This window comes from Sorex fumeus, unplaced genomic scaffold, assembly GCF_029834395.1.
Source record: "Sorex fumeus unplaced genomic scaffold, SorFum_2.1 ptg000264l, whole genome shotgun sequence".
NCBI classification, from domain to species: domain Eukaryota; kingdom Metazoa; phylum Chordata; class Mammalia; order Eulipotyphla; family Soricidae; genus Sorex; species Sorex fumeus.
In genome coordinates, this window is record NW_026606321.1 from 2,653,289 (window position 1) to 2,669,089 (window position 15,801).

The 15,801-nt window shown below is 39.0% G+C and overlaps 1 pseudogene; it reads left to right on the top strand.

The window, feature by feature from the left end:
* Positions 1-331: 331 nt before the first annotated feature.
* LOC130018383 (60S ribosomal protein L22-like 1) lies at positions 332-15,305 on the top strand (annotated as a pseudogene).
* The last annotated feature ends 496 nt before the right edge of the window (positions 15,306-15,801 follow it).

Below are 15,801 nucleotides of genomic sequence, written 5' to 3' on the forward strand. Positions count from 1 at the left end.
ACTTCTTATTCTCTAATTCTCACTCTCAGAGAAACTGGCAGGCTACTGAGAGTATCATACCAGCAAATGTGCCTGAATAGGAACACCTGCAATGTATATTTGTGTTTTCAGGCTACTGAGAATATCCCAACCACACGGCAGAGTCTGGCAAGCTATCCGTGGTGTATTCAATATGCCAAAACCAATAATTACAATGGGTCTCATTCCCCTAACCCTAAATACGGCAGCATTGTGAAGGATGTGGAAGGAGAGGCTGATAAAATCTCAAGGCCGAACTAGGCTGCCAAAATGAAGAAAGACAAAAATGACTGTCTCTACTTTCAATGCACGTATGTTGGCATCTGATACATCTATCGAGGACCTCCTGGTACAAGGGCGAAAGATCAAGTACGACGTCATTGGTCTGACCAAGACAAGAAGGCATCAATCACATGATGCCATTTTTGACACTGGAGAAGAACTCTTCCTTGGAACATGCGACAAAAGAGGCGTCGGTGGTGTCAGTGTCCTTATCAACACGAACTTAACCATGAGCATTGATTCACTAGAATGCCTAACAACCCGAATCGGATGTTTACACTTGAATAGAAGTGGCTCACTGCTGGCAGTTTCTATCTTCATTGTCTACACACCAACATACAATTATGGTGAAGGAGAAATTGAGAAGTTTGACATAGAGCTGGAGAAGTTCTATAAAGAAGGCCACACCTTCTACAAGATCATTGTCGGTCATTTTGATGCCAAGATAGGACCGAGAAGATCAGCTGAAGAACTCCACATTGGGACCCATGGCCTAGAATGGAACAAACAGGTGACAGATGGTCTGATTTCATCATGTTGACAAAGACCAACCATGGTAACTCACAGTTCCAGAAGGCCGAATCTAAACGATGGACATGGGAGTCTCCCAGTGGACAGTTCCACAATGAAATTGATCACATCATACTTAATCAACGGTTTTGCCTGACTGATGTTGCTGTTATCCCAAAATTCCAAATGGGATCAGACCACTGTCTCCTTCATGCAAAATTCTACTTCACAGAGCCAGGAGAAAGGAATGCAAAGTTTAAGAAGAGAACTCCCAGAACGACCACCAACTGGGAGCTCTTTGGCTCTGTTGAAGCAACATGGGAAGATGCTATCATTGATAAGATGGATGAGTAATATGATCAACTGGTTCTGCACCTCCATGATTGTGCGAGGAACGCCAAGAGAGAGATAATTACAAAAGAAGACGTCTTCGACAACTCTTGAGGTTATTCGCCAACGTGGATTGGCGCATGCGTCAGGCAATCACAAGTGAACGTCCGAGCTCACAAGGCAGTGCAGAGTAGCCATCAAGGAAGATCTCAAAGAGAGAAGAGCAGCAGTACTGGTAGATGTGGCAGAAGCCAGGAAAAGCATTCGTAACACCCGCCTGTCACTCGCCATCTACAAGACCAAAATGACTGTCCTCCGACATCCTGATGGAACTATCATATCTTCCAGAAGGGCAATGGAGAAGATTATCCATGACTTCTACTCGGATCTCTTCGATAGCCTTATCCACCTGCCCACATACCAAATTTCACAAGATAAATATGTCATTCCCAACGTTCTACCTTCCAAAATCCTACATGCCATTTCGTCGGTAAAGAAACAAAGAGCACCTGGCTCAGACAAGGTCAGACCTGAACACCTGAAGAACCTACCATCAGTACTCATAAATATGCTGGCTCGGCTCTTCACATGCTACCTGTATGAATGCAAGGTTCCATCCCAGTGGAAAACCAGCAGGACTGTACTACTATACAAGAAGGGAGACATCCATGACATTGGCAATTATCACCCAATCTGCCTATTGTCTGTCATCTACAAGCTGTTCACTCAAGTCATCCTGAATAAAATTGACAGAACACTAGATGAAGGATAACCATGCGAGCAAGCCTAGTTCCACAAAGAATTCAGCACCATCGACCATATCCACATAATAACCAACCTTATGGAGGTTTCTCAGGAGTTCAAGATGCCACTCTGTCTAATGTTCATTGATTTAAAGAAGGCCTTTGATTCTGTTAAGACGGAAGCACTCATCGAAGCTCTAGCCAATCAATGCGTTCAAACTCAATACATCAGGATCCTCCATAAGATGTATCACTACCAGGATCTCACCATTCTACAGGGAGATGATCATTGATGTCAAGAGAGGGGTTCAGCAGGGTGATACCATTTCAAAAAAATTCTTCAGTGGCACCCTCGAGAACATCATGCGACAACTAGAATGGAAGGAATGGGAGTGAAGATAGATGGTTGGCAACAACACCACCTCCACTTTGCTGATGACATCGTTCTAATAACACCAAACGATCAGCCAAGCATCAAAAATGCTGACTGACTTCGACCGTGTGTGGAAAGGTCGGATTACAGCTGAATCTCACAAAGACAATGTTTATGAGAAACAGTCTTGTTCCTGACTAGTGACGTTCCATTCACTCTCAACAGAATGACCATCTCCAAATGCAACAGTTATGTGTACCTAGGTAGAGAAGTCAACATGCTGTATGACCTGGCACCTGAGTTGCGCAGGAGGTAGAAAGCATCCTGGAATGCCTTCAAGAGCATCGAAGAAATAACTAAGAGGACAAAGAAATAACTCAGAGGAAAAAAGAAAACCTCCAGCTCCGAGCACATATCTCGATTCCACTGTTCTTCCTGCATTAACATACACCTCAGAGACACGGGCCCTACGAAAACAAGATGAGAAAGCTATTTGGGTCTCTCAAAGAGGAATTGAAAGAGCTATGCTTGGAATACCATGCTTCACTCAAATAAGGGAAAGAATCCGGAGTTCTGACCTCCGTCAACACTCAAGAATCAAGAACGCTGGCTCCTTTGTTAAGGCTACGAAAATCAGATGGGCTGGACACATAATGAGATTTGGAGATGACCGCTGGACTAGAGCCATTACTGACTGGATTCCACAGGATGTCAAAAGATTGCGTGGCTGCCCACCTATGAGATGGTCAGACTCCTTCTTCAAGAACCCGAATAATCGGTTTGAGGCTCTTCATGTTCCTAGAACGAGCAAATGCCATTGTGCTACGCTAGCACGCAACAGGGTTGAATGGAGATGTTACTGGTGCCCACTCGAGCAAGTCGATGAGTAAGGGGATATCAAGTGTTCAAGTGATCAAGATATCACCCCAGTCTCCTTAGCACTAATTTAATATGTAACAATATATGTAGTTTACTGAGATTATAAAGAAATGTGTTTTTTTGGGGGGTCACACCCAGCAATGCACAGGGGTCACTCTTGGCTCTGCACTCAGAAATTTCCCCTGGCAGTGCTCCGGGGACCATATGGGGTGCTGGGAATCAAACCCCGGTCGTCTATATGCAAGGCAAACGCCCTACCCACTGTACTATCACTCCAGTCCCAGAAATGTTTTTTTTTAACTCACTTATATATTTTTTTCAGCTACAAAATTGCTCACAATCAGTTTTCAGCCATGCAATGTTCTAACACCCATTCCTTCACCAGTGTGTATTTCCCACCAACTATGTCCCAAGTTTCTGTCCTGCTCCCCAAGCCCCAAGCAGGCACTTCTCTCTCTCTCTTCATCTCTCTCTCTCTCTCTCTCTCTCTCTCTCTCTCTCTCTCTCCTCTTAGCCATTTTTCTCTCTTACAGTTAGATTGTTCCTTTTCAATACAAGTACTAGAAGGTTATCATGTATATACCTTTAACTACTTTCAGCACGTAATTCTTGTACAGAATGATAATTTTCAACAATAATTGTCATAGTGGTTATTTCTCTGTCATAGTTTCGCTTTGACCCCCACATACTTCTGGTTAGCTTCCAACTGTGGACTAGTCATCCTGACCCCTGCCTGATCCCTGTTTCTTCTGTCTTTGTATATAAATCTCATTATACATATACATAAAGCTTATTTGCTATATATATACAATACATATTGTATATATGTATATATACAGATGTGTTTATATATGTATATATGGGGCTGGAGCGATAGCACAGCGAATAGGGCACTTGCCTTGCAAGCGGCCAACATGGCCAACCCGAGTTTGATTCCTGCACCCCTCTTGGAGAGCCCAGCAAGCTACCAAGAGTGTCTCGCCCGCACGGCAAAGCCTGGCAAGCTACCCGTGACATAATCGATATGCCAAACACAGTAACAACTGTCACAATGGAGACGTTACTGGGCCTGCTTGAGCAAATCGATGAATAACAGGAGGACAGTGACAGTGATATGTATATATATATATAACTATATATATACATTATATATATTATTTATATTTTATATATATTGTTATATATATACACAAATGTTCGTCGATTCCCTCGAGCAGGCACCAGTAACGTCTCCTTCATCCTAGCCCTGAGATTTTAAAAGAGCAATTTCAATGCTCTTTCAGGATTAGAAGAATGAGACCCATCATTGTTACTGGTATTTGGCATATTGAATACGACACGGAAGTTTGCCAGACTCTACCGTGCGGGCAGGATGCTTTTTGTAGCCTGCCAGGTTCTCCAAAGGGAAAAAAAAAAGATAATAAGATGTCGCGCAGCCGCAAATGTGGCCGCACGCTTCCGGGAGCTGGATTTTATAGTCTCTGCGTCTTGGCCATTGATGGGATCAATCTGGCACTGGAAGCAGCTGGTGGGTATGACGCCTACCTACTGGAAGATAGGGGTCTGGTTGGAGAAGTCCCAGTCCCAATCCGACTAGGCTTGGAGACCTCAGCCCCGGGACCCACATGCCTGGGTTCCTCTGCCAGTTCTTTCATGCATGAGGCCCATCCAGCTGTGTGGAGAGTGGTTCCAGCATGGCCCTGGCTGGCTCCGGAGGTCCTCAGCTGCTGGGGCTCTGCTCGGGGCGGGGACGAGGAAGAGAAACTCAACCCTCCCCCCTCCAAGGGGCCCCGGTGAGGACAGCCAGGCGTGGGGGCAGGAGACCCTGCACTGTTTTCCTCCGGGAGCTGGATTTTATAGTCTCTGCGTCTTGGCCGTTGATGGGATCAACCTGATGCTGGCAGCAGCTGGTGGGTATGACGCCTATCTACTGGAAGATGGGGGTCTGGTTGGAGAATATAACTCATTTGTGGGGTTATATATATACCCCTTTAAGGCTTCACAAAAGGAAAGTGGAAGTTCAAGAGAAACCAAATAACATAAATTAATGAACCAGGAAACTGGAAGAAAAAAAGTAATTTAACCTATTTCTCAGGGCTTGCACTTGACCCGAGCTTGGGTAACAGGACAAAACGGCACATGAAAATACTGGTTCATAAGAATTATCCTTGTGAGAACACATTTGATGGAAAGTTACAGCCAACTTTCTGGGCATAAAATAAATAGAAAAAAAAAAACTCATTTGAAGAAGCAAATATCTTAAAGCATATTGGATTCTCACCAAACTTCAATTAACACCACATTTAAAGTGAATAATTTAAGGTAGAAACAAAGAACTGTGCATAAAAGGAAGAAAAACTAAGCTTGTTCCTCACAATATTCTGTCATATTGCAATCCAGCGATGATGGACTAAAACAGGAATATTAAATAGAGAAAAGAAACTGTGCTATCCTACTACAGAATGAACACAACAATGTAATGGCATAATTATATAGATTACATTAAACTTTATTTTTCTCTTACAGTTAAATTGTTCAATTCGCAACTAATAATGAAATCTTCTACATTAATAAAATTTACATGTAAAGTAAGTAAGTAAAGGCCCTCCCGTTGATCGTCGATTTGCTCGAGCGGGCCCAGTAACGTCTCCATTGGAGACTTTGTTGTTACTGTGTCTGGCATATCGAATACTCTCGGTAGCTTGCCGGGCTCTCCGAGAGGGGCGGAGGAATCGAACTCGGGTCGGCCATGTTGGCCGCTTGTAAGGCGAAAGCCCTACCCGCTGTGATATCGCTCCAGCCATTAATAAATTTTTAATTTATTAATAAATTTACATGTATTAATAAATTTTTAATTTATTAATAAATTTACATTAATAAAATTTACATGTATTATTAAATAAAAAGCATATTGAGTTCTTTATTTCACAGATTATTACTATACTAGTTCAAAGATTATTCTAGAGCATCACCAAGAAATTTATCTGACTTAACAGTAATTTATAAGCATGAGAAGCTGTCTATTTTTGTATTCTATAATGTAGATTTATACTTACTTCTCCTGTGAAAAGAAAATACCATCTTTCAATGAAATGCTGTAGAATTATTCTTCTAGCTATATTGAGAGCAGAACAGCTATGTGTGATTAATGCTATTATAAAACACACTCAAAAAATAACAAATTTTCAGATGCCATTATCTGCTGCCAAAATAATTTATCACTTTTTAATTTTTTAATTTATAATGAATAATTAGCAACCTAATTAATCTATCTTAAATTTACAGAATTCATTAGCTTATTTTATTGGGCTCATTAGCCAGTCACCAATATTTATGTAAAAACTATATTTTAAATCTGTAAAATAGCTGCTCTCCATTGAAAAATGGACAAGACAACATGTTCTTCATTTGAGTGTTTTTATGTAAATTGTAATTAACTTTACCTTAATCTTATGAAATTTAAAAATAAAAACTGGCAGGTTTGACCCTAACAAATTTGCAACCTAGACTTTTTTGTCCAAAATGCAGAGTGTTTGACTTATTTAAACTATTTTATCCTTTATACAATTTACATAAACCTCATTTTTCTATTTATATGAGAAGTAGCAGATGAAAGATGATTGTACTAATATTTGTCTCTTGAAGGCATTATATTGTCAGTTGAATGTCATCACTTTTAAATTCAAACATCCATATCACATATTCTAGTATAACACTTTAAATGTGTAATATATTGTGTTATAGAAACCAAATTAAGAATTTTTTCCAGCTCTGCAGTGTTCTGTCCTCAAAATAGCATATGACTTTTTTCACACATTTTCTCTCCTCCATACGCCATGGAAATTTATCTCATGTCAGGACACTTTGAAAAGCTTTTGTCATTAGAAAAAGAGGAAGAAGAAAGGAGACAATAGCAGTAATTAATACGGTATTTGAAGAAAATACAAGTACAAAAAAAAAACCATTCACATGTTTTTGATGATAGGTTGGCAAACCTGCTCTAGGGTATGAAGAAACTAGACAAAAGCACGAAAGACTGTTAAATCATTCGAATTCTCCGTGAATACACCATTCAAACTTTCGTACATAGTTCCTTATCATTAAAAGTGATTACACTCCTCCTGCCATTAGACTCCAAGTTTCTGACTAAAACATGATCTTGTAATTTAATCCTGTGACTCACTGCCTCCAATTGTTATATTTTGAGGACTTCCAATGGTTTGGTTTTAACTCTGGCAAAGAGCAAAGAGCTGGTGCTAGTTACAAATGCGTTTCTTCAGCATAAGTAGTTGGTACCGCGGGATTCACTCCACAGTTTCCTGAATCCACAGCTTTATTCCTTCATTTATCCTTCCAACTAGTTTTGGAACAGGCAGAAACAGTGTTTGTGATGTAGTAAAAAGTGGGAAATGGGCACTGGTGGAGGGATGGGTATTTGATCATTGTATAATTGAAACCCAAGCACAAAAATTTGTAAGTCTACAACTGTACCTCATGGTGTCACTAATAAAAATTAAAAAAAAAAAAAGATCCGTACTGGCTCTGCAGCTTCAAACCTACACATTGGTCAGGATTCCTACAACCAACTAATGAGAATTGAACCAGCAATATGTTGATTCAGTGGTCTGGTGTCAAACTGTTGTATAGATGTGCAGTTGGGGGAAAGGTTGAGTATAGATCACCCCTGCTTTTGTTTCCACCATGCGGCCCAGAATTTGAATTATAATGAAGTATAAAGTGCAAAAATAGCTTCCATTTTCTCTGAGTTTTAGTCAATGCAAACAATGAAATAAAATTGTTCACAGCTAGATTCCAGAAGAAATTTAGTGCCTAATTATTTTTAAAAGTAATGGGCCAAAGAGATAGTATAGTGGGTAGGGTGCTTGCCTTGCATGTGGTCAACCTGGGTGCCATCCCCATTACCTCATCTGGTTCCCCAGCATTGGCAAGAGTGATCCCTCATCCTGAAAGCTGGGTCAGGAATAACTCCTGAACCCTACTGGGTATGGCCCCCAAACAAACCAAAAACTGCTTTTAAAGTCCTTTTAAAATATCTTTGAGGAGAAATGGTTGGCAATAAGAGTTATTTTTATAATCTATTTTAACAGATTTAAAATGTAATTTTTGCTACCTTTAATCTTGTTCAAGTTAAATTCGTTAACCCTGAATCAATTTCTCAATTCCTCAAAAGAATTTAAAAATTACTTTTTTTCACAAAAATTTGATTTATAACTGATTATGTGTATATTAGTCATTGAATAAGATAAAGGCCCTCCCGTTGATCGTCGATTTGCTCGAGCGGGCCCAGTAACGTCTCCATTGGAGACTTTGCTGTTACTGTGTCTGGCATATCCAATACTCTCGGTAGCTTGCCGGGCTCTCCGAGAGGGGCGGAGGAATCGAACTGGGGTCGGCCATGTTGGCCGCATGTGTAAGGCAAACGCCCTACCCGCTGTGCTATCGCTCAGTCATTGAATGAGAATTTAATATTATTTTTAAAGGTCTAAAATTGAATTAGACCCTCAAAATAACATCTAATACAATATGTCATGTTTTCAAGTTAAAATCATGTTGTTTCTTAGAATTTTATATTTTCCAAGTACACATGTGGTTGAAAATCTTACTTGATTCCAATTTACTTGATTCCACTTTATTTCACATTAAAATATCTCTTCTAAAGAAAATATGTGTGGAGTTCATGCCCAATTCAATCAGCCTAATCAGTGGCTGAATAAATAGCAGTAGTCCTACATAAAAAAGAAAAGAAAATACGTTATAACCAAATTCATTACTCTTATAAAAGAAATAAGAGGAGGGGATACAATACAAAGGTACAATCTTAAGGACTATTTCCTTGACTATTTTCCTTGAGTGGGTTAGGGAATATTGATTTTACTGATAATTACATGCAAAAATCATCACTAAATATATGTTTAGCAACATTTTGAACTATGTTGCATAGTGGTACTATATGTTTAATTTCTCCTTTATGTTTGCTCTTATATATATTTTTTTCTATTTAATTTTATAAGATTTTAATTTTATAGTAAAAAGGCAGTTCATAAGCGCACAATCTTTAGCTAACAAAACCATTTAAATGGTGAATATAAATCTGAAAATACTCCAGATTTTTCACTATTCTGCCATTTATATGTATGCAGAAGAAAATACAGGTTTCTTATTCTATTTAAACTTTGGAATTGGAGCAATTTTGGACTAGTATACATTTTAAAAATAGCATCTGCGATTTCTCAGATGTTAAATTCTGATTATTATGGAAATAAAGCAATGTGTCAACTATTTATTAGTATCAAAAATTGCAGACTTTCAAAGATTTAAGAAAACTCAGGAAGAAAAATCATCTTGCAGGATGAATTGTGATTGATCTAGCTGCAAAACCATTTTCCTGCCACAAATTTGTTATGTATAGAAATACAGCATAAATATGTTTATATATAAGTAATATTTGGTGGGCATTTTGGGAAAAGTTTTTCTTATTGGAGAAAAGACATTTTTGTTTTATGGTTTTGCTGAGAATCCCCAAGTCCCTCAATACTGTCAGGTGTGGATTCTCTAAAAAATTGAATCAAAATTTGGGAGAAAATTGCTAATAAAAATACTTTGTCATGTCTGATAAATGCATGTGTCCATCTAGTGGAGTCTTTCATTTGTGCCACTTTTCTATTTTTTTGTTTTTTGTTTTGGATGCCACATCCAGAATTTAACATCAGGGCTTACTCATGTCTGTAAATTAGGAACCATGCCTCGCATTTGGGGGATAATACGTGGTGGTGGGTACTGAACTCAAGCCCGCTGTGTGCAATGCAAATGTCCTACTATGCACCGTGTACATGGTAGTCTGTTAAGGGGCACTTATGGTTCCTTTCTTTGCACATACTTGAGTGGTAGCTACATTGGGGCATATAAATTAAAGTCCTGGAACTGATTGTTTTCTCAACAGAGAGACCTCTAACAAAAATTTTTATTCAAGTAATTATCTCTATCATACCAAGCATTCTGTGTTGAAAATTTCTTCCATTTTGATAAACACAATATAACTTTCCTGTCATATGGTATAGCATTAATTTCTGGAACAATAAGTATACAATTAGACAAAAGAGTTTTAAACTTACTTCTTATTTTTGTATGAATCTATGTACTATGCCATTGATCACAGTTCACAGTCTCTGAGGATAACTTCAATGTTTTCTTCAACTTCAATGATTGGCTACTTCAAAGTTTTCTTTTGAAGTAGAAAAGATTTTTATTTGGAAATTTTTGAAGGTGTTGAGGGAAGGAAGAGAGAGAGAGAGAGAGAGAGAGAGAGAGAGAGAGAGAGAGATAGTAACACATTCAAGAGAGAATGCAGGCTTTTCCAAGGGCAGAGAGAGCTCCTACACACATCTCAGAATTAGATATGAAAGCATGATGGAAACATCTGAAATATGGTGGTGGGAAGGTATAGTGGTAGTGCAATTGGTGTTTCAGTATTAAATGTAATCAAATATTGTAAACTACCTTATAAAATATTTTTAAAAACTTAAAAATTCAAAAGATTCATGAAAGTACACAGCTCAGGAGGAGAGATGCAGGCAACACATGTGCTCAAACACCACATGTGCTCAGTCGCGTGGGCACAAGCAGCACATGTGCTCGAACAGCATATGAACCAGCTTTTTCAATTTTTACAAAGGAAAGTACAACTCCGAATGATACTACCATAATTCTTTCTATTCCTTTTCTTTAGCAGGGCTGGAAGGATAGCGCAGTGGGTAGGGTGTTTGCCTTGCAAGCGGCCGACCCATTCAGCCCAGGTTCGGTTCCTCCACCCCCTTCGGAGAGCCCGGCAAGCTACCGAGAGTATCTCACCCGCACGGCAAAGCCTGGCAAGCTACCCATGATGTATTCGATATGCCAAACACAGTAACAATTGTCACAATGGAGATGTTACTGGGCCCGCTCAAGCAAATCGATGAACAACAGGAGGACAGTGACAGTTTCTTTAGCTGTTGAAGTGAACATTCATAATATAAACTATAATGCAACTTATCTCTTAAAATTGAATTATTTAATGAGCAAACCTCTATCTTTGAATACTGTACAAAAATCTCAGTTGCTTCCTAAATATCCTCATCATTTTATACTTATTACAGGTTCTAGACTCACTTTTCTAAAATATTAATTTTTATACTTTTACAATATTTTAATATTTCTCATTTCATTGTCCCTCTAACAGTATATTGTCTTGCCCTAAAAATTGTATTTGTCATCTTTACGTAACATTGTTTTTCACTGACTTTTTTAAAATTTCCTTTAATTTAAATAATCAATGTAGGGTCCTGAGTAATAGTACAGTGAATTGGACACTTATCTTGCATATGGCAAATCTGTGTTTGATCTCTGAAACCTCATATTTTCTGCTGAGCTCTGCCAGGAGTGAGCACAGAAACAGGTGTAAACCTTGAGCATCTCTGTGTAGGCCTCCAAATGAAAACCAAATTAGGAAATAATGTAAATTTATCACTAACTAGAATCTATTTCTAGATAAATGTATAAACAAGTGTATGGTAATAATCATTAGCTAATACCTTAAAACATTGTATTGGTTACATTGTAGCACAGTAGCACTGTACTCTCATTGTTCATGGATTTCCTCAAGCAGGCACCAGTTAAGTCTCCATTGTGAGACTTGTTGCTGTTTTTGGCATATCAAATACGCCATGGGGAGCTTGCCAAGCTCTGTCGTGGAGGCGGTGTACTATTTAAAATTTATTTATGCTTAATTTTCAAAATTCAGCTATTTATTTCTGAAAAATACAATACATTTTCTGGATACAAAAAAGGTGATTTTTAAAAATATTTTCAGTGTTTAGACTGATTGAGAAGAAAAGCCTCATTAAATTAAAGAAGGTTAATTGGAATTTTCAGTTCCTCAAGAGTTGTTGAAAACTTGACAAGAGTAATGTTTTGCATGAATAAGCAAATGAGAAAACCTCAGTTTTTATTTCATTTTAAGTATGTTAACTATCAGGTAGTCCACTGATGGTTTCAGTTCATACTGAAAAATAGACACTAAACTTAAACTCTTACCACACTAAAAACATAGCTAGCTAAATTAACTGGAGCGATAGCACAGCGGTAGGGCATTTTCCTTGCACGCAGCCAACATGGCCGACCCAAGTTCGATTCCTCTGCCCCTCTCGGAGAGCTTGGCAAGCTACCGAGAGTATCTCGCCCGCACAGCCGAGCCTGGCAAGCTACCTGTGATGTATTCAATATGCCAAACACAATAACAACAAAGCCTCCAGTGGAGACGTTACTGGGCCCGCTCGAGCAAATTGATGAACGACGGGAGGACAGTGACAGTTATATTGTTAAAACCCGAGATATCTCATTCTAAAGAAATGCTATATTCTGATAGTAACATTAAAATTGGGGCTGGAGCTATAGCACAGTGGGTAGGTCACTTGCTTGCACATGGCTGACCCAGGATTGATTCCTCCGTCCCTCTCTGAGAGCCTGGCAAGCTACCAAGAGTACCTCGCCCCACAGCAGAGCCTGGTCGGCTTGCCATGGTGTATTCGATATGCCAAAAACAGTAACAGTGAGTCTCACAATGGAGATGTTACTGGTGCCCGTTCAAGCAAATTGATGAACAACGGGATGACAGTGCTACAGTGCTGCATTAAAAATAGATCTAAAGGACTTAGAGAACTTATCACCTCAGTTTTCTGGGTGTTAGTAGATGGAAACAAACAAATTATCTCCTAGCTTCAAACTAGGGAATTCTGTGCAAAGGCCAAAATTCGTCAAGGTCTGGACATATTTGGGTGAGAAATAAGATGTTCAATGGGATATCAAAGTAAGACATAAATAATCATTTGAAGAAATATGGTTCACAATTAGAAAGATGCTTCAAAATGAAAGAATCAATGATTTTTTAATCTGTGCATGGTGATAATAAGGTTAGTATTTGTTTTATCCTAATATGCATGTGGGCATTATTTCTACAATTTAATTACAGCCACTCAACATTGAAAAGGTATGTCTAGTTAGGCCAAGAAACGACAGCTCTATTTTATTTTGTTTTTGGTGATGGTGGTTTTGGTGTTGAGTGTACACCCGGATGTGTTCAGGGCTTCCTCTTGACCCTGAGTTCAGGGATCACTCCTGTTGAGCGCCAAGAACCATCTGGGGTGTCAGAAATCAAAATCCCACTCAGCTGTGACCAAGACCTGATTTACTACTGTGCAGGCCCCAACAGTTCTATTTTATAGATTCTAACATGCTAAGGATGAAGCTATTCTAAGGGACTTTCCAACCAAATTGGATGTCTTTCTAGGTATGTGGATGAGTGTTAGGATAAAGTGCATGCTTAAATGATAGAAAGAGGATGCATATAGTCTCAACTTGCCATAACTTAGGTCCATTCGGTGATTTCATTTAATTGACTTTGAATATTATTTCTAAGTATTTCAGGTCTTCCTGGCTACTTATCTAAAAACAAAGGCAAGTGTTGCATTTTTTTTTTCCTTGTTGTCAGCTTTCAGAATGAAGAGTTTAAATAATCTTAAGGGGAGATTTGCAATGAGCAATACACAAGGCAAACGTTCTGACTAAATCTCTCCTTGCTTTTTTGATAAATTAATAGGTCTATTCTTATTTTCCATTCTGAATAATAAAGTGAGGTTTCACAATGAATTTGTGTAGTGACAATTCCAAACTTGGCATTTGGGGAAAACATATGCTTGTAAAGAGATTTGGCTGAAAGTCAACTGCAAGCTTTTCTGAGTTATTAGAGCCTGGGGATCTATTCTAACCCATAATGTGCTTATGGGGGAAACATTAAAAATAAACATACCAAGAACTGTGGGAAGGTTAAATGAATCTCCTCTGGTGACCCATCCCAGGAGTGCCTCAGTCACAGCTCTGCAGAACCCAGTAGACAGCAAGGGGGAAACAACAGAGCTGTAAAATAAAACAAAGAAAAGCAACACTTCACACTCTAACTTCATTTCCAACTTTTTCACAGTATCAGAGTCACTGGAGCATGAATGTTTAAATTATACTTTTTTAAAATGTCGTGATGCGTAAAAGGCTCTGATTTTGTTATCAGCTTGATTGTCAGTGAAAAATCGGGTATTTCTATACAGGTTAGAATTTCTGGTGCATGTGCATTGCATATTGATATCTTGACCTATAGTTTATCAATAGGGCTGGAGCGCTAGCACAGCAGGTAGGGTGTTTGCCTTGCATGTGGCCAACCCAAGTTTGATTCATCCGTCACTCTCGGAGAGCTGGGAAAGCTACTGAGAGTATTCTACCCACACAGCAGAGCTGGCAAGCTCCCCGTGGTGTATTCAATATGCCAAAGACAGTAACAAGTCCCACAATGAGACATTACGGGTGCCCGCTCGAGCAAATCGATGAACAATGGGAGGACAGTGCTACAGAGCTACCAATAAATTACAAATCTCAAGTTTACCCTTACTATCAATATGTCTATGGAATATTTTGTTATTGCATAGAAGGTGGAAAAGTAGATTGTGTGGTAAGCATTCAACACGTAAGAGAGCAACCTGGAAATTTAATTTGGATCTTAAGCATCCTGTAGCACTGTCACTGTCCTCCCGTTGTTCATCTATTTACTCCAGCGGGCCCAGTAACGTCTCCATTGTGAGACTTGTTACTGTGTTTGGTATATTGAATATGTCATGGGTAGCTTGCCAGGCTTTGCCATGCAGGCAAGATACTCTCCTTAGCTTGCTGGGCTCCCTGAGAGGGGCAGAGGAATCAAACTCAGGTTGGCCAGGTCTGCTGTATGCAAGGCAAACGCCCTACTGGCTGTACTATCGCTCCAGCCGCATCCTGCAGAAAATGGAATTTCGACTCAGCAAATTTTGAATAGTTTCTATGAGAGAAGGCTAAAGTCAATGGAAAAACTGGAAATCTCAGAAATGTTGTTCACATTGAACACTTGAAGAATAAAATCACTGTTGTGTCTGAGAAACAGTTCTCTAAAAGATGCTTAGAATGTCTTACCAAGAAATACCTTAAGAAGAACAATCTCCGTGATTGGCTTCCTGTAGTCGCATCTGACAAGGAGACTTAACAAACTCCACTACTTCTAGATTAGTCAAGATGAAGATGGATCTGAGTGTGAGGATTAATTTCTGTTTTTAAACTGAAGCAAAACAAGGCAAGGAAATCCCTAGAAACAGACTTTGGTTGGTTGGAAAATAATAAAAAATAATCTTGAATTGCAGTAAAAAAGGAGGTAGAAAAGTTCAGAACTAGAAATTGAAACTATTTTTAAATGGACATGTGGTTCCGTACACATGAATCGCTAACTCCACTTGCGTTGTCTAAGCATAGTCTTGCACTCACTTGCATTGCTAACTCCACTGCCTTGTTTTTGGAACCATACCCTATGATGCTCAGGAACCACATCTGGCTCTGTACTCAAGGGCCGAAATTTTAACTTCATTAATCAATTAAAAGTGAAATAATATGCTGAGATTTCCAAATTCAAATCAGAAGAGAATGTGGTGTGTGTAGAATACACATACTTTTTCACGTGGGGCATTCTCATAACATATACTAAATTTGAGTTTTTTATTTTATTTTTTTTTTTGAGTCAAATGCAGTGGTGCGGAGGGCTTCCTT